The sequence below is a fragment of the Varroa jacobsoni genome, unplaced genomic scaffold, assembly GCF_002532875.2.
Source record: "Varroa jacobsoni isolate VJ856 unplaced genomic scaffold, vjacob_1.0 contig01090, whole genome shotgun sequence".
Classification (NCBI taxonomy): Eukaryota; Metazoa; Arthropoda; class Arachnida; order Mesostigmata; family Varroidae; genus Varroa; species Varroa jacobsoni.
The window spans coordinates 62,416-83,733 of NW_019214581.1; the positions used below are offsets into that span (position 1 = coordinate 62,416).

Genomic DNA, 21,318 nt, shown 5'->3' on the forward strand with positions numbered 1-21,318 from the left:
ATGCCAATGAGACAATTCGTTTCAATCACCAATCAAGCAGTATGCGGAAAAGAATAGTATGTCGAAATTAAATAGTCAAATATGGCGGTCTAGTTATTATGTATAACCTAACTCGTACTTTTAAAACGAACCGAGCAATGTTTCGTCTATGTTGGGTCCTTAGTGGTTTTCCGGTTGAGTTTTGCCGTTCCAGCACGCCGGTTGCGGTCAGAGGGTCATAAAAATCCAAAAAACGACTTCGTGTACGTCAACATAGCTAGGCACTGACAAATTTTCAGATGCCTGAGTTCAAAGAGAGATGAGTGTTTCGATAGTATGGGCTTGTAATATATAAGTCTTCAGAACTGTTCTAGGTGGCACTAAATAAGTACTGGTAGGTGAACTAAAGAGCTGGCTTAAGAAAAAAAAAATTGTAAGGCGCCAAAATTTTTTTTGCTTGTTTATCTACATCTAAAAAATGTGCTTGGGCTGCAACCTTATTCTCCAGCTGCTTTTTCCGCGGAAGCGAGTTCATTCGTACGCCTGTCTGTGTGCCACATCGTTGGCGAAAACGCTTGCAGTCTGTGGGGTTCAGTTGAATATACTGACTGGATGCCTCTTTTTAGGAGACGGGCGAACATCTGATGCTTCAGTAAGTAACTGCATGCGGCCCCCTTCTGTCCAAGCAGTCTGGCTATCTATATTAGACGTACTGACATATCTATGTCGTACATCCTGCCCAGCGACCTGTCTCAAGGTAGCCAAGTCCAGACTCAAAGAAAGGACCAAGGACCTTCAAAACAATTTTGCGAAGAATGTGAGAACTTACGATAAAACGGATTACACACAATCTAGCACGCCAGAGATTCGATACCGAGTCCGATGTCTATCATCGGAGACGCAGAGGATCGCCTTGCTCTTCTTTTTTTTTATCATTGTAGTCAATGTAGGTACGCATGTTGTGAAGCGCCTAATTAAAAATGCGTTCCGAAACACTTTGATTGGAAGCGATCGCATGTACTTAGATGTACGCGCACACAGTTTCAATCAGGACAAAGAAAGTCGCAGTTATTAAATCCAAAATATTTTGGCAGCTAGTTGCCGAATACATTCGTTTCCCCGTTATAAATTAAATATTTCAAGTGGTCTATAGTGAATTACGGCAACGGCAATGTACTCGATGATGAGAGGACCTCTGTGTTAAAAGCTAACGTTACGAGGACATATGGGTCTATTAATCGTACTTGGATGTAATGCAAAGAAAAGCATGTTCAATATCGATAATTGCCTATCGTGGCCTCTTCAAGGTGGTATGGTTGAAGCCGTCTAGCAAAAGCAATTGTTGCTGGGGGAGAAAGAGGTATGTTTTAATGGGTGCGTCGTACTTGTCTAGAGTCAACCAAGACCTAGACAAATATGTCTAGTACGAATTGTATCTATGCGGAGAGCTATATCCAGAGCGGCTCGCAGTTTCTATCTAGAGTCTATTCGATCACACCACTGCGATACTTTGATACGGTGTACACAGAAACAAAGAGAGGAAGCGCAATAGTAGGCCAATAAAAATTATTTTTCTTAAGTTGATCGAAGATTTCGCTCATATACGTTAAAGATACATCAAAGCATCGTTTTTTTTTTTCGATCAAATTTGCCACTATTGCCACAGGTTATAAACAGACCACCCTCATGGAGATAAGAACGAACCGTCTACGGAAGTCTAGCCTGGTTAGTGACAGTAGTTATCAGTTGTACTGTTCGCATCCTTCTTTCGTTCTCTCTAGTCCGCTAGGGGCGCTGTATTTGCTGTAACTGGTTTCAACTCCGGCTGATCAGATTATAGAGCAATACAAGCAAGTTTTTCCATGGCATTATATTCATGATTTGTATTCTATATCGATAGCGCTGCTTAGCGACCGTTGTCAATACCGGCGCATCTTCAACTATCGAGCGTCTCCGATAGTAGAGAATCTTGGGCTTTCGCAATCGGCAGGTTGCGGGTCCTCTTCTCTTGTTCTGTCGTTGTCGACTGCGTTGTCATCAGTGCATTGCCGTATTTGCGCCTTCTCAGAGCTCGAGTGTCCGCCCGATTCTGACGCAGACAAACTTGAACTGTCCCTCTTCGACTGCGGCTTTTTCTACTTTTGTCTGTCTCTGCTTTCTCTGTCTGCTTTGAGCCTTGCCCCCACCGCCACCAGCGGCCACACCGCCACGACGGCCAGTGGCAGCAGCCTTTCCTTCGAGGCCTTCTCCCAAACAGAAAGCAGGCAGATGTTCTCTACTAGCGATCGATCGCGTCCGGCGGTAATCAGCAGGAACAGCAGCGCAGTTGCAGAAATACCGCTGCCGCCATTAAACGGCAAAATGCTATATATATATATATATATATATTCGCATACGGTTGTTTTTGGCAGCGTACGCGCTAAAAGCGCGACGCAATAATCATACTTTTTTCAGTTGCGCCTCCGTTGCGGGCGCGAGATACACGAACTTGATACAAACTCTTGCCTGAGCGCTTATGCAACATTTTTCGTTCCCTCCTTTGCATATTCTTGATAGCTAGAGGAAAACGGCGCGACGTTTACGCTGCTAATGTTTTTATTACTAATAGTTTTTTTTTTTGTTAGAACATAATAGGTGTTTCTGTATGGTGCAAAGTGAAAATATATGAACGATCTTAGGACGGGACAAATGGAAAATATTCGCACGAGATCTATTTCGACTCTAGGGCAGAAACAAAGAAAAAACATTAAACAACCTGCGATTCAGCTTTTCATTTAGTCACCGAAAAGAAAACTATTGGGAATAACTGAGCGATTAGTTTTTTTTAATCGATCTAGTTGTACGGAAGTTTAGTCTCTAATGACTTGTGGTGGTTCATCGGACGATCATTTAGAAGCACGCATAACAGCATCTTTCGTGGAAAGCTGGCGTATAACATGCATTTGTCAAAATAAGGACAACGATTGTATTTCTACTCGCTTCCATGGTCAGTAAGCGGCAGAAAGTTTCACATTTGTAATCGACTGGACCGCAAGGAACCGCATTGGCGCCTCCTTTATTTGATCTGAGTATGTGACCGTACCTGAATACCCTTAAAGCTACACTGTGATAACAGTAATGCGTTGCCTTCACATTTGAATTTGTGAAGACGGCCATACTTCTGCATGATCCATAGCATATTTCTGCTGGTGCCGCCACTGCTGCTTTTATCGGTTGTTGAATCTCTTGTTTGGAGGAAGTTGGAGGTACTCCAACAAGGGCCAGTTCAGTTTCATTTCAATTCACGTTTTGGAGCGCAACAGATATAGAGAATGTATTTAGATACTTGTCTATGCATTAGAGGGAGGTTGGGTCTTTTTGGTGTTCGTTGCTATTCTGCGCTATCAGCGCTTTCTGACGATTTCTGATGTTTTGCTTGAAGAACTTCTGTTTCTTCGTTTAGCAACGATCTCCAGCCTGGTCTAATGCTCCGTTCATCTCGGCCACTTCCCGTTCCGCACCTCCGTTAGTTCGTTAGCCCGACAGTTGCCCGACTGCTTATCGTCAATGCTTAGAGAGAGCTTGGAAACCAGGGATGGTAACTTGCAGGCAGGGACGTAGCCATTTGCTGCTGTTAGTCGCCTCCTTGTCTTTAGTTAGTTTTCTGCTGTGACTAAGGCATTCGCCGCAGGTGGGATCCAGATGCTTCTCCCGTCGCAGAAGCGGTCTCGAGCCTACAGTCGAATATTGGCTGACCTGCTAAGAATGAAGCGGTTTTGTGGACGATGAACGAAATGAAAGGAAGAAAACTTGCACAGCCGAAATTTAGAAGACTATGCTGCTAGGATCCACTGCTCATAGCTAACATCCGTGCCTTCAACGCGTTTTTGTGGAATTCCTTGATGAAAAATAGCAATCAGCTAGCAGAACCTGTACCCGATGGCAGAAGCGTTAAAGTAAAGCGCGCTGCGCTATTATGGTCGAAGTACAAAAATGGTATTATAGACATACTACAAGTTAAATATAAGTTGTTCGTGTGGAATAACAATAATAGTAATAATATATAGAGACCATGGCTACTCTTACGCTATAGTCGAGTGAAATCTAAATGACTAATATCGAAACTTAAGTCCCTCTTAAACTCGTGTTGTGTATAGTTATATCCCACTAAAAATCGTAAAATTTCGATAGAAATTTGCCGTTTAGCCCACTGGCCCACATTAACGTGTGTGAACCCACAATAACGTGAAGCGTAAGTAACTGACGCAGAGGAGAAGCTGGTATATTTGAAGCTCGTTTCTGGAGTTTTTTTTGTGTTTGTGTAGGTAAAGCTAGTTGCAGTACATCATGCTTTCTTCTTTTTTCGTTTAGATCGCATCCAACCTGTTGGCCTCTTGAATGACCTTGTCTCTCAGTACGAGTGCGTGACTACAGGCGTACCGCCTATTTGCGCCTATTGCTCACCGATCCACCACGTACTCCAACAGGCATGTGCTAGCCTACGCTTACACACGCAGACACACACTCGTAACTGCTTTTAGACATCTACCAAACAATCTCTCCAGCTCTAGTGGTAGAGAGCAGTCCGTTCATTCGGATCTATTCTGAAGAAATCAGGAAAAACAGCGGCTGCGACCAGTTCGTGGGAACTTCCTTGACTAGTCCCAAAGTTGACCTCGAACATGCGATCTGCGAACACTGTTCTAGCCTAGGGCGCAGCCAGTCGACTGCCTCTGCTCTGGCTATGGTAACATATACACCGAACAGTGGGAAAGGAAAAATGCACATGAAAGAACCTGAGCGAAAGAGGCACCTTAGACAATTGCTTGTCGTCTACATCTGTAATGTTTCCCTCAGGAGTTGTTTGAAACGGTGCAACCGCAGTTACTACCAAGGAAAGACCATTCACAAATCGACTGTATGGATTACCTCTCGGGACTATGTTACAAATCAGTTATCAGCAGTCCGCATATCTACAGTAGGGAACGTAGTATACTATGTGGATGCTATTTAATGCAATACTCTTCGCTCGTATCACAGGTGAATAAAGCTATTGCAGTTGCGAACGTGGCTTCAGGACCATCTTTATTGTGCTCGACTAGATATGTCATTGCTACCCACCGTAATCTTGAACTTGACCCCGCGCCGGTAGTCGACCAACGACATAGCGATATCCGAGGTGCCGACAACGCCGGCCGACGTAGTAAATACAGGTTGCCGTGTATTTGACTGAAAGCGAGCACAAACACTATTCTGCTGAAGTCTTTGTAGATTTACTTATGAGGTACAACGAACTCTTACAGACAGGTGTGACAACGTTGTGTTCTTATTTTCACAGTAAGTTTTTGCTCGGCCCTGTACCACATTTTCTTAATCCGGTATTCCGCTTGCATTTGCATTTTTGGTCAATGACCGTCCCAATGGCACCCCCACCTATGCTGAGGGTGATTAAAAAACAGCGCGAGAATAGGAAGCAGATACAAACAATAAAGCGTCCGTGTAAAGTAACGATGGTCACGGACGATGAGTAGGGCAACGAGTATTGTATAACGGATATCGATACTTGTCCGGGATCGTGCGTCGACGGGCTGATATGCCCAACACGTCAAGAAGAAAAACAGTCGCTGAACGGTTAATAATGGACCATCGCCGTCGTCTTTAAGAAAGAGAAATCAAAGTAACTCGATTATAAAAACAAAGGCGAAAACAAGGCGGCAGGATAAGAAAGAGCAAAAAGAAATCTACCACTTGTTGAAACTCATTGATGTATTATATCGGAAGCCGCTAATTTGATCTATTTTTATTTGACGTCGGGTGCAAAAGAAAAGGTGACTATAGACATGTCAACAATCACCCAACCGTTAGCGATACAATATAGCACAGGTTCTAGACGATCACCAACAGGTAAGTTTGCGTATATATCGTAGAGACTATTGTATTGAAGCAAAAAGACGGTATTGTTGATTGTATAGAATTGTATACTGGTCCGATGGTATGCATCCGTCTAACGAATGATGATCCTCAAGAACGGATAGTTCTGCTATAACACGTATATATATATATATATATATATATATATATATATGTAAATGTGGTACAAAACGTATCTTGCCGTGAGAAAGTGGATGGAAAGCGATGGAACAGTGACCCTATTCTTGTTTTTGGCGCTTTGCTAGTATCACCAGGCTTAGATTGTAGTTGCCCTATCTGTCTGCTGCTATATCTATTTGCCAAACGCGTCCTCACGTGAATCAGTACAACGGTTGATCAAACTCCACCGAATCTGTCGCACTGGTCTTTAGGTGACGTCAGCTCTATAGAAACTGTGCGTGCGAATATTTTTTCGCGGGAAAATATTTCATCTTATGGAAGAGACCCAGAAGAGAGTGCACGACGAGGCGGCGTCAAATTTCCCGCCAATTTGCATAGGAACCGAATGTTCACCTTCTGTACAATGATGACTTTGTACATATCTTGCTTGCCTGACAGGTGGATCTAATGTTTATACCCACACATTGTACAGGAGAATCAGTAAGACATCAATCTATTTATCTATCAGCGGATTTGTCTAGTATTTACATTTGCTTAGACAGGCAGGTTAACGCCACAGCAATAGAAAACACCAATTGACATTCCCTGATGCCATCTTTCGATAATCTAGTTTTTAAGAGTCAGGTTTCGTAGGAGGTAAACGATAACCGTTCCCGTTGTAAGATTCGCGAATGCCATACCGATAGATGACATCATTGTCGCAGGGTCTGTACGTGCATAGGTGCACGCAGTGCTGGGATCACCAGTAGCGCGTTGGACTGGGCCGGCGAAAATTTTTCCCGCGGGCAAAGCATAGGAACACAGCAATTAGTGGAGTTTGCGCCGCCTATTCAACGCTGCTGCTGCTGCTACTGCTTAAACTGCGACTGGTGCGGTTTGCTACAGCCATCCAGTTGATATTTTCCGCCTTCAGCGGGATATACCGCTCTTGCCATCGCTGCTGTTGTTATTATGTCCACCCTATACTGCTATAGACCTTGCAGCCTGACGCTCTTCTTTGATGAAATTTGAAAGACCCTTCACATATACGGGCAGCAGGGTCATACGAGTAGACAAAAACGTCGAATGGCACGGGTACGTTCGTTAGAGAACTTTCGCACGCATTGAAGATGAACCGATTTGTGGATTCATCCGTCTGCAACAGCGCTCTGTGTAACATTAGCAAAGCGAAAGGCATCCAGACGGCAACGATAGTGCCAACAATAAGAACAATTTCAAATGCAAGGCGTATCATTTGTTCAGCCACGGGACACCCCGTTCAATCAGAACGTTTACTGGACTGACCGATGGCAACTAACAGGAGTAACGTAACTGCAAGCGTCGGCACGGGCGTCAGGTACGTCACAGTCACCGATGCCACTCGTGATCATCATCCTGCTTTCTGAACATGATATGCAATACTATGCAAGTAATTCACAAATTAAGCCAGGCTTAATAGAGGTGAGCAAAAGCGTTTCGTAAAAAACTGGCATTGATTGGACCTAGTGCTGTGAATACTGACATCACAGGCTGACACCAGGCTTTGTTGTAGGTGGTGAACTTAACGTGGTCTGCTAGCTAATTGTCTTCGCAGAATCTCGTAATCTTTGCGCAGTAACTAGTTGCTTTTTATATCTTTATAACTAAGATATATATATTAGTCACTGTGACAAAGATGATAATGTCACAACGCCGATCACTTGTTCAGATAATTGTTCGCTCGATCTCGGCAGCAACGACGAGAGCATCTGCTGTCTGTTTATAAAGGAATCATGTATTAATAAAAATAAGTTATCCGGATAGGCGAATGGTACAGTTTATTTCAATAACACTGTTTTCATAGCTAATGTTATAAGAGAGTCCGATACAGAAGTTAATGATAAACAGAACATGGGAGGAAAGCATCTGCTTAGGAAGACCTGATGGCGACTATTAATCCGTTGTTAGTTTTGTCGTTTTTCTACGTTAACCCCACTAAGTATCGTTCGACGTCTTATAGATGTTGAGCACAAGTTACATCGATGATTCGTAGATAAATGCGCACTAGGCTTTTGTCGTCTGCAGGAAAACATGTTTAAAATCATTTTCTTCCAATTTACTCTTCTGCTCGCCAATGGTTTTCTCCAAATCGTTCCAAGAGCGATGGCGTGCTCGACCACGATCCTGCTCACGACCAGCTTTTTTTTTAACGATAGTCTTGAGTAAGATCAACGATGGCAAGCGTTGCCCCCTTAAAAACAAAGTTGGTTTCTGCCTTAACAGACGGGCGACACACCTATATCGGATTAAGCGATTCGTTTTCGTTCAGTTCTCTTCTGGCAGATGACGATAACTAGGGTAGTGACCGCATGGGTAGTGGATGTTCTAGCTCATTCACATCGATGTCCAAGGCCAACAACGCAGAACGGTTCGGTGACCACTTCGGGCCGTTCAGGCCACCGTTGGCATCGTCTTAGACTCGGTTCGCTTCCTTCCTCGACCAGAACAAAGCAAAGAAGGAAGCCGGTAAGCTATAGGCAACTTAACTTAGCTCAACCTGGTGAAAATACAAGACACTTCTGGCGTTGCGTTTCCCTGTGTTTACATTGAGCGTTGCGCGAACCGCATGGCTAGAGTGCAAAATCATTTTGCTCTTCTGATTTCTGTAGTAACCGACGAAGTGTGCGTCGAGATCGTCGCTTTAATTGAGTTAGAGGTGCGCGAATAATGACAAGCGGCCACACGGAGCGCCAGACACCGTTCTGCAATAGCCCAGGTAATAATGGCGGAAGTTTGAGCGTCACTTCAGGGATTTATATTGGTCAGAGCAGCAGAGCGTCATTTGCTCGTCTATCAGTGATGATCTTGTTGTTATCCTGCACTACACATAGAAGCAGCGAAATATGAAATAAGGATACAACAGAATTAAGTTTGTCCTGCATTCTGTGAGCATAATTTTTAGAAGAAGAACGTTGAAAGATAAACTTACGGCCCATTTTAGCTATTTTGTATGCCACTTGCTCCTCAGTCGTCCTTACATATTGCCCAGATCAAGGAAAACATTTGAGGTTCACATGGACGATTATAAAAGGTATACGTACGCGCATTAATACATGATATATCCCATATATCTAAAGCGCATTTGTTCGCAAGTCCACGTACATTTATACCTAATTTCTCGAACTCGTAACATGCGTAAGTTAAATGGGTTACTGTTATGGGGCGAATCGTTGGCAGTTTAGGTTGAGTGTAAATAACCATCAGCATTTAGTACTCGATACGATAGCTGGCTGGATCCAGTGGTGATATTAGTAACTGCCGAAAGCTTCACCAATGCGAGTACTCAGCTACAGGATAGCAGGAGTGGACGAGGAGCGCATACTATGAGGCCATCATATTATGAAAACTATCCGTGGTTAGTCTCCTACTTTCAATTGTAGGAAGGGTATTTGACATTGTGCTGCTGTTGTTTCGATGTTTCGGCATAAACTATTTCATGCCGACACGATGCGGGGTAGTGCCTCTACTTTCAGTCGAAGATTTGACTGACTTCTGGACTTTTATCGGTAGCAGTGAGCACTTCGCTTTCATCACCAGCGACTCCACGGTTCCTCGCAACGCGGACGATAGAAAAGATCGCTAGCCGTTATTCTACACACATACACATGTTGAGTACTAGCAGCTGCGAACCGACGGGACGAAGAAGTCCGGGAGTTGAGCATCGATGCGTGTAATACTGGTGCGCGCGTTATTCATACCAAAGAAACGTAAAAGATAGACCTTTGGTGGGGCGTTGGTGGATCCGGTCAACAAAATACCCTGTCTAGACGGCTAGCGTTTGGATAGCCGGAGCAAAACGGCGTGTACTACCTGTACTTCGCTCTTCAGCAGACAACTTCAGCAGCAACATACAAGACTAACTGTTGTTTAAGTTTAGACTTAGACTAACTATTGCTAAGTGCCGGACACATACGTATATTGATAAATTCAGTTTAGAGGCAGCTCGAACATGAAAAATCTGTATTGTTCAATTACTTTCTACCGCCAGGATGACGATAGCTAGCACAATTGGAAGAGCGTCTATAGGTAATATTGTTAATGCTTTATTTATATGTAAAACTCGATTTAAGTGATTACTCTATTTGCTTCCAAACACTTTCTAGGTACGACAATTGACAACTGATCTTGGAGTAGAGATCACTAGAGTATCGATACCTCAACCGTGTGCATAGAAGGAAACCCGTAAAACGCCAGGCACAAGTCTCCATGCACGATAATGAGACGAATAATATACAAATATATCGAATATATGATATTTATCTATGGCAGGAATTGCCGAGTTGTGGTATCTATCGTGACGTAGTCTTCTTCCGCCGAAATAGCACATTTCCTGTCTTTGGAAAACTCTTATAAAAACAACGATAGCGATATCGTGGAACGGCTAGGAACGAGAAGCTGATCTTCTCGATTACGATTAAGTCGTCTTCTGTCAATTTAGCATGGCAGGCAGCTGTTCTTCCTTTGATGGCTCAGCGTCTATTTAGAAACTAAAACACACAACAGTTTGCTGTGACTATTGTTATTACGTACAGTTTATAGAATTGATTACAATATGTATGTACGCATCAGTTTCCATGAACCGCTACATAGCCTATCAATAGAGAGTAGGTACTTCATTTTGTCACTCCGATATGACGCTGCGATCACGATGAAGTGCGCATGCATGAGGTATCAAGTGGTCATCTCTTATGTCAGGTAATATATTTCTTAAATAGATTTGATTTGTTTGAAAGTGCGAAAGATTCTCTTCAGGTCCGTTACCTGAACAGAGTAGTTCGTTATCTGAATAAATATGACTCAGTAATGGTGGAGACGGGCCGTATTTTTCTTGGTACTCATTTGTGGGGACATCAAGCTTGCTAGCCATATGGCAAGTTGGTCGAAAGGAAAGCCTTGACAGCTACGCATTTGTTATCCAGAGAGAAACACAAATGAAAAGGGTAAATTGAGGTTCTAATCACAGTCAAATTTTGTCTATCTACATTGTCGAATCTCTGCCGCTGCAAAAATGAAGGAGACAGTAGGTGAAACTGCCGATGAATAGCTACATTTCGACGACCCTCCATGTTCATAAGTGGAGATGCCGCGTTTTTTTGAAAGCACGTTTTGCTCACCACGTGTCTGCTCAGCTTTGTTGTTTGTTCAGATGAAACACCTGTTTTCCTTTGAGTAAGTGATTGCTAGGCGACAGAAAATGAGGATTCATACAAGAATCGTTTCTATTCATGCGGTTTACGATTAGCCGTGCTTCAAAATACCTTCCGATGTTGTTCCACATAGAATTATAGTCGGTCGCCTTTAAATGGCTCGTGTCCATTAGCAAGACAAGATAGATTCCAAAAGTGAATTCCCTGATTTTCTTCCACATAAGGCTGGGGCAACTGTCGTTAAGTTGAGTGGGCTTCTTTTCATTAAAACTATCGGTGAGTACAGAATTAACGATGACAAAACAACATCTGACATGATAATTAATCGGATACATGACATTTAATTAGTTAGCCAACTAACGACTTACCGAATACTGTTACTATACTAATAAACAGATATCAGAAAAATAAAATGAGCTTTCTGGGTAACGTTCTAACCACGACAACAAGTTGTGCTAACAATTTATAGCAACAGTTAAGACGCGCCTGGTAGCAAGCGGTGGGACGATGCTCATCTTTTTCCATATACACTTCTACTTCGGCTGAGCCAGCTTTTAGTTATGGTGAAAATCGAGTTTGTATTGACGCCTCAATCTGATTTATAAGTGAGACTATTTTTTCATATTCTTCTTTATGGTAAACAGCTAGTGGTAACTTGCTTTGAGTGCCAATGGCTTTTGTGACCGCCCCCTGTTTTCGACAAGATTCACCTTTGTAGAGGAAATCCATTACGATGCATAGCGACGCATTAGTAGCAAAAACAACAAACAGTCTGTACTGCAACTAAATCATTGAAAAATACATGTCCATCTCTTGCCAAGGGGAAAAGTAGAGAAAGACGTACGGGTCGTCAGACCTGTTAACATAATGAGAGTATATATGTAAAACAGGCACATGGCTATTAGCTTCTATAGCTACAAATTCTTTTTTTAACACCGTATATATATGTGAAAACCATCACGTCCGATTATATATGTGCTCCATATTAGAGTTCAGTTTGTGTACTGTCTCATAATTTACCACCATTGCAACGTGATCTTCAATACGATTTCAGCTATAGATTTGCTTTCTTTACTTTGTTTTGTTTTCGGCAATATTTAGTTCGCCGGTTAAAACTGGTATGGCCTGATTCAAGCGAAAGATGGGTGGACGAAATTGTATGCACACAATAGTACGCTTTAATTTCCACTATCTAACACGATGTCTTTTCTAAACTGAAATAGGGTTTTCAGCTATTTTAGCGGAGTACCTATAGAAGGTACAGGATAAGATGAAAGTAAGCTCCAGCAAGTCGTTGTTACCACGAAGTGACTGAGTCTCCGGTGTCTTTGCTACATGACATATATACATTAGATGCTTCGACACAAGATACGGGGCAGGGGCTGTTGTTGTTGTTGTTATCTCTAAAGAAAAACCAAAGTCCATAATAAGGAACTTGTTCTTCCGCAGCCACCAAGATTGTTTTTATGATCAGAGGAGGACCTGAAGGATCTGACTGTAGTTAGCCCCCGATTAGAACATATTGAGTATGGACTATTGTTAGCCAAGGATAGCACAGAGCAGGTCCGCGTAACTCTGACCTTCAAGCAACACCAATCGACCATTTGTGTCTAACAAAATATAAACGCTCAACAGCTATTAGAACTCGAAAGTAGTAATGGACAGTTGGTATGCTGTGCATTTTGTTTAAAATATACATGATTTTTTTATATATCGTAGGATTGTCATCGTTACTAAATCAACGCAGACATCATTTGCCGCTTAAGCTTCACAAGCTTTGTAGGGGTAAACCCGGCCCAAAAACGACAGGCTTGTTAACAACTTCTTGTACGTTATAGATCTAATATGGAAGTGCTTAAAAGGCATAGCACTACATATGCTGAGATTTTTATCTTTTTAAACACACGCTTTTTTAAATTTCGACTCGTATGTTTTAGATTCTATGCGTGTGTGTCTTTTATCCTATCAGTAGCACTGTCAGTGAAGATGGAGAAGAAACCTGGTCGAGAAAGGCATTGCCCGATGAAAGCTGATTAATAGTCGCCATAGCGCAGTTCTGTGTTCGCTCTGATCAGCACGGCTTCGGATACCCCAAGATATTGGGCCTCGCTACAGGGGTTCGCACAAGCTGTTCGTCGTCGTCATGAAAACGAACGACGGCCATTTTTGCATTTGTGGATGAGATCGTCTGCAGGCCACTGCAGACCGACTGATCGGCGACGAGTCGGTCGTCGAGCTGACCGCATACGGCCACTGAATATTGTCCTAGCCATAACAACTTTTGGCGGCGTTTTTAAGAACGTCAAGCATTCGCTTATAGTAGAGCGAATGAGAGCCGTATCATCAGAATACGGCAACGGGCGTGATTCTATCGATTAGATACAATTGAAAAGCATCTGTAAAAACCAGCATATCTTTCCATACGGCAGCAGTCAGCTAGCCATCACCAAACCGAAGGTATCTTAACGCGGACGTTTCATCTAGCATGAGAGGAACTTGGTAAAAATTGAATATAAAGATCGAATCCTCGTTCCAGATGATGACAACAAACATTGATTGACCTGATCTAGCTCAAGGAAGCAAGCTAATGTTTGTTCCAGATGGAATGATCACTCGAGATTGCTTTAGAATACTACCAATTCTGGCTACCATCATCTAAGTTAACTTGAAGTAAATTATATATATATATATATACATATATATATATACTGGGACAAAAAACACAAAAATAAGCAAACGGCAAACGTTTTTTTGCTCGAAATCAATAATGAACGTCATAGTAAAAAAGAAGAATTAGTACTTTTACCATAATCACTTAGAGTACTGAATGGATGCAACAGCTGCAGTGGTAGACAATATCCATCTCACCTACCAGAATAATTATTAAACACAGGAAGGTAAAACTAGATATGTGTACGTAACGCAGACTCTGACCAAGCGCCTTACCCTAGATAACGATGGTTGTGATGAATGTTGCAAGGTGATGATATTTTGTTAAGAAACACTAACAAGACTTCTAACAAGCTTACCTGCATTGCTCTGCTTTTTCCTTTCAGGATTTCAATCATGTAATCCGGATCCATGCCAACACAACGGAGAATGCCGCTACGCTCCTAATGCACAGTCTCGTTGCGTGTAAGTAAAATTCGTCTTCGATATTAGAAACTCTTAGCAAGAGCGTAAACTAAACATCCGATTATTTGCATTGCACAGGTCTAGCAAGGACCCATTTTACATTATCGTAGAGTCCTTTCGACAACGTTCTCTATGTTTGAACACAACTACCAGATGGAAATACGACCCAATTCTTGATTAAATCCTCTATCTGTGCACCCCTCTAAATGAACTATGAAGTCTTCTCCTTGTCACAGTAGTATATTGTCCGTTGCATTAGGACGAGAGTACTTCTACCGGCCCTATCATTGTGACTAATCATGATGACGCTAATGATAAAAACAATTTTCACTCGTCTGCTGCACCGTGGTTATGATTATGGTAGAATAAGGTTGTGGGACGTCAGACAGTGGAAGATTGATTTCATAGCGTTCATCTTTAACAACAACGCTAAGATACTCTGGTCCGTTTGCTTTTTGTAGGTTTCATATGCACTATTAATGGTTGGTCCTTCGCTGCTGCGGCTGGCCATGTGACAACCTATAATGACCCCCGATATGTCTATACACCTTGTGCACCCATTCGATCTCGTATTGTTTTCATAATTTTTGTTGCCAGGCGTCGTTAACTATACAACCGCGTCTTCTTTAAGCCAGATAAGTCTGCGATTGCGGCGGCAGTGGTGTCCGAGGCAATGGTGCCAGCGGTAGTAGGTTTGAGCAACGGACGCACCATCTGGGGGTAATTCTACTGCAGATTGATCTACCACGCTAACTGTTGTACGACATCATCACAGCACTTACTCTGCTGCTGTTGTTCAAGCAGAAACCGATAGCATTTACCTACCTGCTTTTATCCTTGGCCTTTTCTATCTGCATCGTACCTGAGCTATACTATGAACGTTCCAATTCTTCTCTCTGCTGTAGCCAGGACGGAGTACGAGCATGTCCACGTTGAACCTGGATGGCGATGCCACGATGAGATGGCACGATAGAAGGTTCATCGAGTGCGTGTGATGCTTACGTCTAAACAGCCGTGGACGTTGTTCAACCATAGCCGACCAAACGGACCCCTGAAATATGATGAACTGATGTATACATTAGAGTAAAAGGAACAGAAGCACTTTGGCGTAAAATAAGAGGCAAATAATAAAAGGAAAAGTGCCGAATAGTATCAAAATGGTCTCGGAGCGGAGCGCGGAAAGAATCATTAGATAACGTCTTGTTAGATTCAAGCCACTGGTGCCACCTCAAATGAAAGGGAATACAAAAAAAAGAACTAGAACAGCTTGTTATTGCCGTTATTAACAGTTATTTGCCGTTTACGCCGCATCAGACTTATTAACTAGGTGAAAACGGAATCATTATCCAAATTAGACGCCTATACATATTAGAATAATAAGAATTCTATGCCCGCTGGTAGTATTAGGAAAGATTCTACCAAAAAAAAGATGCTATCACTAATTTTATGCGGAAACCATCTACCACTTATTTCTGGAAAGGCGAGACTGATCGCTGATGACCCATTGGTCGACGGGTGTACAGAAATTACGTAATTATCATTCTGTCTATATAATCAATGTCTTGCGTGTCAGTTTAAATCTAGATCGTGCACAGTGGCTACCCAGGTAATTGATGTCATGTGGTCTGTTTCATCTATTTCGCTTTTCTTTGTCCATCTTATCGGGTGTATTTATATATATACACTGTGACGTACATGTCGCAGCAACAATTATTTTTTCTTTTCTCGTATTGTGTATGTGTATGTCTATGGGCATATTTGGGTATCATCAATAACATGATATTCCGGCCTAAGTAGATTTTAATGACATTGCCTGCCGCCACCAGCTGCTCCTCCTACTAATAGAGCGTCGAAGGTTTTCTAGTCGAAACGGCTTGATGCTGTTCCGTTATTGGTTCGACCAGACCCATCTGTGATAAGTACTGAAAACAGTGCTTACCGCAAGTAGGCAAACAAGGCAGTCACTTGCATGTAGCCATGATAGTGAATATTAGTCTTTCAACAACGTTATATACCAGCCAGTCTGTATACATATCGCCATTAGACAATTGATCCCTTCAATAGTGTACCGCTGACTTCTTTCAACGGTCGTCGGTTTATTTGCCTGTTTTATCTCGGCCATCATATCAATAACATAATAACGGCTTCAAGGGGCCGAGGAAATTGAATGCAAACATGCTTCACGAATTCGCGAAGCCTGCGTATATTTACGTGTATCAAGGACGATCGACTAAGTAGCTCAGTATTTAACTGCTGCATTTATAAGTCGAGATAGACTGCGCAATGCGAAGGGGCTAGCCCGCTCCAACGGTTCAAATCACCTAAAATTGCGTGATTTAGGAAATGACTGAACGATAGTTCAGCATTTCGGCATATACACCCGGTTGATATTGCCCTATGTGCTTTATTCGCCTAGCAGCGACAACGATCTCGGTAGCGTAAGATTAGTAGCGGGAAATTCTCCACCGGCCTAGCCGAAATCTTTGGAAAAATCGCCGGATGCGAATCTACACAACCTCTATAGTCCTTGACACAAGGCTTTTTACTCTACGGCTAACTTACCTCCTCAAGTGATGTCCTTAGCATAGGACGCCGTTAGAAGAAGACTCTCTTTTATAGCTTGAACTATAGTGGCAAATCCCGCAACATCGACCTATTGGCTGGCAGTGTTAAATGTTGAAGTGCAGAAAATTCAAAATGACTTGCTTACGTCTGTATAGCGTGTCGTTACTTTCAGGGAAGGTCAATAACGAACGGAGCCCGCCTCACTGTTTGATAGGCATGTGTACACTATACGAAGAAAGCAAAACGTGACAGAAGAAAAGAGTGGAGCAAAGACGACCCTGTCCTTTAGCAGATGACGAAGCCAGCCAAAGCCCTACGGGAGACGGTGGACTTTTGTGCGCTCTACGAGCATTCGCATATAACGGAAGGGTTTATTTCGACAGCAACAAATGACTGAAAAGGCAATAAACTCGCTTAAAAATCACGATTAATTTCCATTGTGGTTTGGGATTACGAGTTATCTTCCCATGACTAAATCAAACAGTTAACTTGATAACTGCCGTTTATTGTCACCCCTCGGGAGTAGGCACTGTGTTCTTTGCAATTGAGTTCAGGACAAGAGGTCGAATGGCCGGACAACGCAATAGGAAATTCTGTTTTCTCGTCACACACTCAACCTGTCGACGAGAATTCACTCATTACCAGAGTAGTATTAGAATTGTCAGCAATCAGTTTGTTCTTTGTGAACACATAACCGCGCTTTCTTTTCTTATTAGCGAAGGAATAAAGCTGGGAATGACGCTCATTTATATGTCTACCTTAATATGAGGCTTTTTGTGCCTTCCACATTAATTCCGAATGTTCAGTACATACAACCGCCTCTTGAGACATCCTCGGAACTTTCAGTGCGACAGTTATACTGAGTTGGCCTGCCCGTTTCGATCGACGGAAGAACAGAAAAGATCCTATCTCAAACTTCTTGTGGGGTCTTCGGTAGCGGTTTTTCGATACGTCGACGCCAGTGACTGCGGCCACAACAACGGCAGTCGTACGCTACATTTCGAACTGCGTCGAAGCGTTCTTCGTCTCTATCTTATTGCTAACGATCCCTGCAGTAGTAACAGTTCTTGGCTTTGTTGCCATTGTGGCCTCTTAACTCGTTACAAACAATCTGCTGATCACGATGTGATTCGCGCAGTACCTACGATCTTTTTACCAAACGATTACCGCTATTCTTAGCGCTGCTGGAGTGCTATTTAGTGGTTCAAACAACAGCAAAAGAGATATACTTATTTGTGCGAGATAGTCAAGGTAACCGATCGGGATCAATGCTACTGATTTCCTTCACCACGAAGATTCTGGAATGCGTGCCGTGTCATTACCATTGTACTCTGCCCGCGTATTCGACCGCACTATTGGTTTACTTAATGTACCGTTCCAAGGAGCATTTTTCTCTACTATTAAACACGGACATAGTGCTATTGAATGGCTAGAACATCTATCCGAAGTGAATACGCATCTTGACGCGGTGGCTATACTACTAAAAAAAGAGACAGGTAAAGATCGACGGAACACAAAATTTGCAAAAATGGCGCCGTACCATTGTATCAACTCCTTTGTCCTATCGCGCCTCTAGTCGTTCACGATACAAACAATAACAAGGAAACAATGTATGACTGTACAATTTATGATTGTGTTTGAACGAGTTAATCGCGACAGTTTGCGATCGATCACTTCGTTCCTATGAGTTTCTCTCGCCGTTGCATCTCACCAGAGCCATTAATAGGACCTCAATATGTTATCAGCAGTACCTATTTCTATGGCTATCGGCGTACCACTGTCCTGGTTATCGAAAAAATATTGATTTTCGTTTGTGCCTAGAGTGCGGCTATAACCGCATATATGCAACTGCCAGCAGCATCCATGGCCGAAGTAATAGTAACGATACGTGTACTCTATATGTGTGTATTACCATATATTTTTGTTGTAGATAAAAGCGGTCGGTGGACAAACGTGCAGTGTGCCCCATTTTTGAAATGACGATTCTCTCTCGAGGTAACTCGTTTGTGGGAACTGGTAGGGGAAGATCGTGAAATGCCAAGTGGGTGATTGTGTCGCCACAGATTGAACTTTCATTGATTGCAGGTTAGTTAGTTTGTTTGATTTTTCCGTGCATCTTTCGTCTTGTTGGCATAGAGCTTTGTACCTGGTTTCGGCAACCGGCTCGTCAGATAATACGCTAACTTCTTCAAATCTAAAATCGATATTATCCGCAGTAACAGGTATATTGGATATAGAGAAGTAGAATTTACATACTATAAGTTTAGCAGAATACAGAAGTAGAGTAGTGTCGTCCACGAGCATCTGAATCGACCATTGAGTTACGGAACTCCGACTTGGTTAGTGTAGCCATCTGTGTGGGATTATTTTACCAGTGGTCGTAATGCCAATGTTATTAGTATTGAGCTAAAGTAAACAAAATCGAGCTGTTTGTTCCTGAGGTTTATCCTGTTGTACCTGTGAGCTGGAAGCGCTGGTGCCGACAAACTTGTATTCTTTCGATCTTGTAAATTCGTCATGTAAAATTGCTTTGACTGCGGCCTCCCGCTAAGGGCGAACTAAGGCAAAAAAATATGGCGTATATCATCATCATCGTCATCGCCACCAGCAGCATCAGCATCGTTGGCAGTCGCCATATTGTTGCCTGGAGGAAAATTCACGAGGGCTGTGTGGGATAGATTGATGTCGGGGAGATTTGAAAAGAAAACGAAAGAGAATATGCTTGAAATGTTGGTTAGAACGTATCGATCGCGCCTGTAGCTCCGTAGGATTCTCTGGCAAAACCGCAGTATCGCGAGGCGAAGTGACGAAGCCGCGGAGGCCCACAGACTGCTAAGGTTTTGTAACTGATGTTGCTGCTTATGAAGACAACAGCATCTTTGCTTCGTACTTATGATTCATTCTCGCACCATACGGATGAAGCATGAGGAAACAACATGGAGAACAAGCTCGTCTAGAATGAGAGGCTGCAATACAAAAAGACCACCATAGACGAACTCCGGTTGAACAGAAAAACGTACCACTATTATTATTATTATCAGTTTGAGAACGAAACGAAAATAGTAAATGCCATAAGCTATTAGCGAATTATACGATGTTCGAATTTGCGTCCTGGAATTTTTGTCATGCTTGTGTTTTAGAAAGTTAGAGCACATATGGCTAGGTCATTCGCTGCGTATCGTCTGTTTGTGTTTAAATTAAGGATTCGCCAACCACTTACCGAGCTTCGGTCTACGGCTGATATGAAGTGACCCATAGTTGGAAGTATTATTGCTCAGTGCCTCAGCTGATCTCATTGATATCACGAGCAAAATGAAGCCCGTTTCTACCCACCTGCTTACCCGCTCATTCAGCTGGAAGGATGAATGTAAAGGGAATTTAACGTTGTCCCGACAAAGTCGACGCCTTAGGTCGAGTGTGATACTCTGCTTACTATTGCTACATGGAGATAACTTCAGTCGCGTTCCTGCCGCAGACGTCGTCACTAGCTTTGATAACGTGTCGCGCTTTCTCCATATATACCGTGTCACTCAGTTGCAACCTCCTCATCGAGAGGGGACCACAGATGCGTGGCTCTAGAGTGATATAGATCTTTTTGACTGAAGCTGAGGAACAAGCGATGTTGTCCTCAACGCCCCCTTCCCTCTCGCGAATGCAATTCAATCGGAGCTGCCATTCAAAACTTGAAGCCAGATCCACCTTCACAAAACAGGGACAAAGAGAGAATACGATGGAATAAACGGGAGAAATGAGAGAGCTGGCAAACACAAATCTAAATTTTATGCAAACTTACTATGCAAAACGCTATATCAGCGCGCATTTGATCGATTTGAAAGTCTTTTTATTGAGAAGTTGCCTTACGTCAAGCAAATATCTAATTGGCATAAAACTTTTGCTGCGTTAATGATGAACTGTCCCTTTGTTTGGCCATCGCTAGAACGCTTTTGCGAAGCACACGTCTTGTATTTTAGTGTTTTTTTATTTATTACTCCTTTTATCATTAAACATTGAAAAAGGTACCGATCACAACTGCTTTCTCTATTTCCTTGCTCTTATTATGTTAAATTAAAGCAATGTAATAAGCTTCTATCCAAGTTAGTCAAATCGTTCGCAATCACTCCTATTCATATATCCGAATGAACTTGTACCCATCGTATGTGTGAGTCAAACAAGTGGCATCGACTCATTGCATCCCCTCGAAGTTCTCGTTCTCTGGCGCCATTGGACAGAAACAACTTCACTTGTGATTGTCGTGGTCTCCGCGTACAATGTAGCCAGTGAAGCCAGTTGAGTTCGGTGGTGATGGCGCTGGCGCGGCGATGGCCGTGCTCAGCAGAGGCACACACGCATCTTCAGTTTGGGTGCTACTAGGTATTATCGTGTTCCTTTGACCAAAGTTGCCGATTCTGCCTTGTCTGCTGCTGCTGGTGTTGCTGCTAAAACT

General features: G+C 42.8%; 1 long non-coding RNA gene across 3 annotated transcripts in view; it reads left to right on the plus strand.

Moving 5' to 3' along the window:
• Positions 1 to 21,318, plus strand: part of LOC147751932 (uncharacterized) — a 31,305-nt gene that overhangs the window by 5,660 nt on the left and 4,327 nt on the right. The window contains exons 1-3 of one of the 3 annotated variants that reach the window (XR_015315486.1): positions 11,209 to 11,450; positions 14,231 to 14,309; positions 17,047 to 17,338. This is a non-coding gene — a long non-coding RNA (uncharacterized LOC147751932). Of the gene's footprint in view, positions 1 to 11,208; positions 11,451 to 14,230; positions 14,310 to 17,029; positions 17,339 to 21,318 lie in introns of those variants that run through there. The other 2 variants (XR_015315484.1, XR_015315485.1) reach the window with 2 other exon arrangements.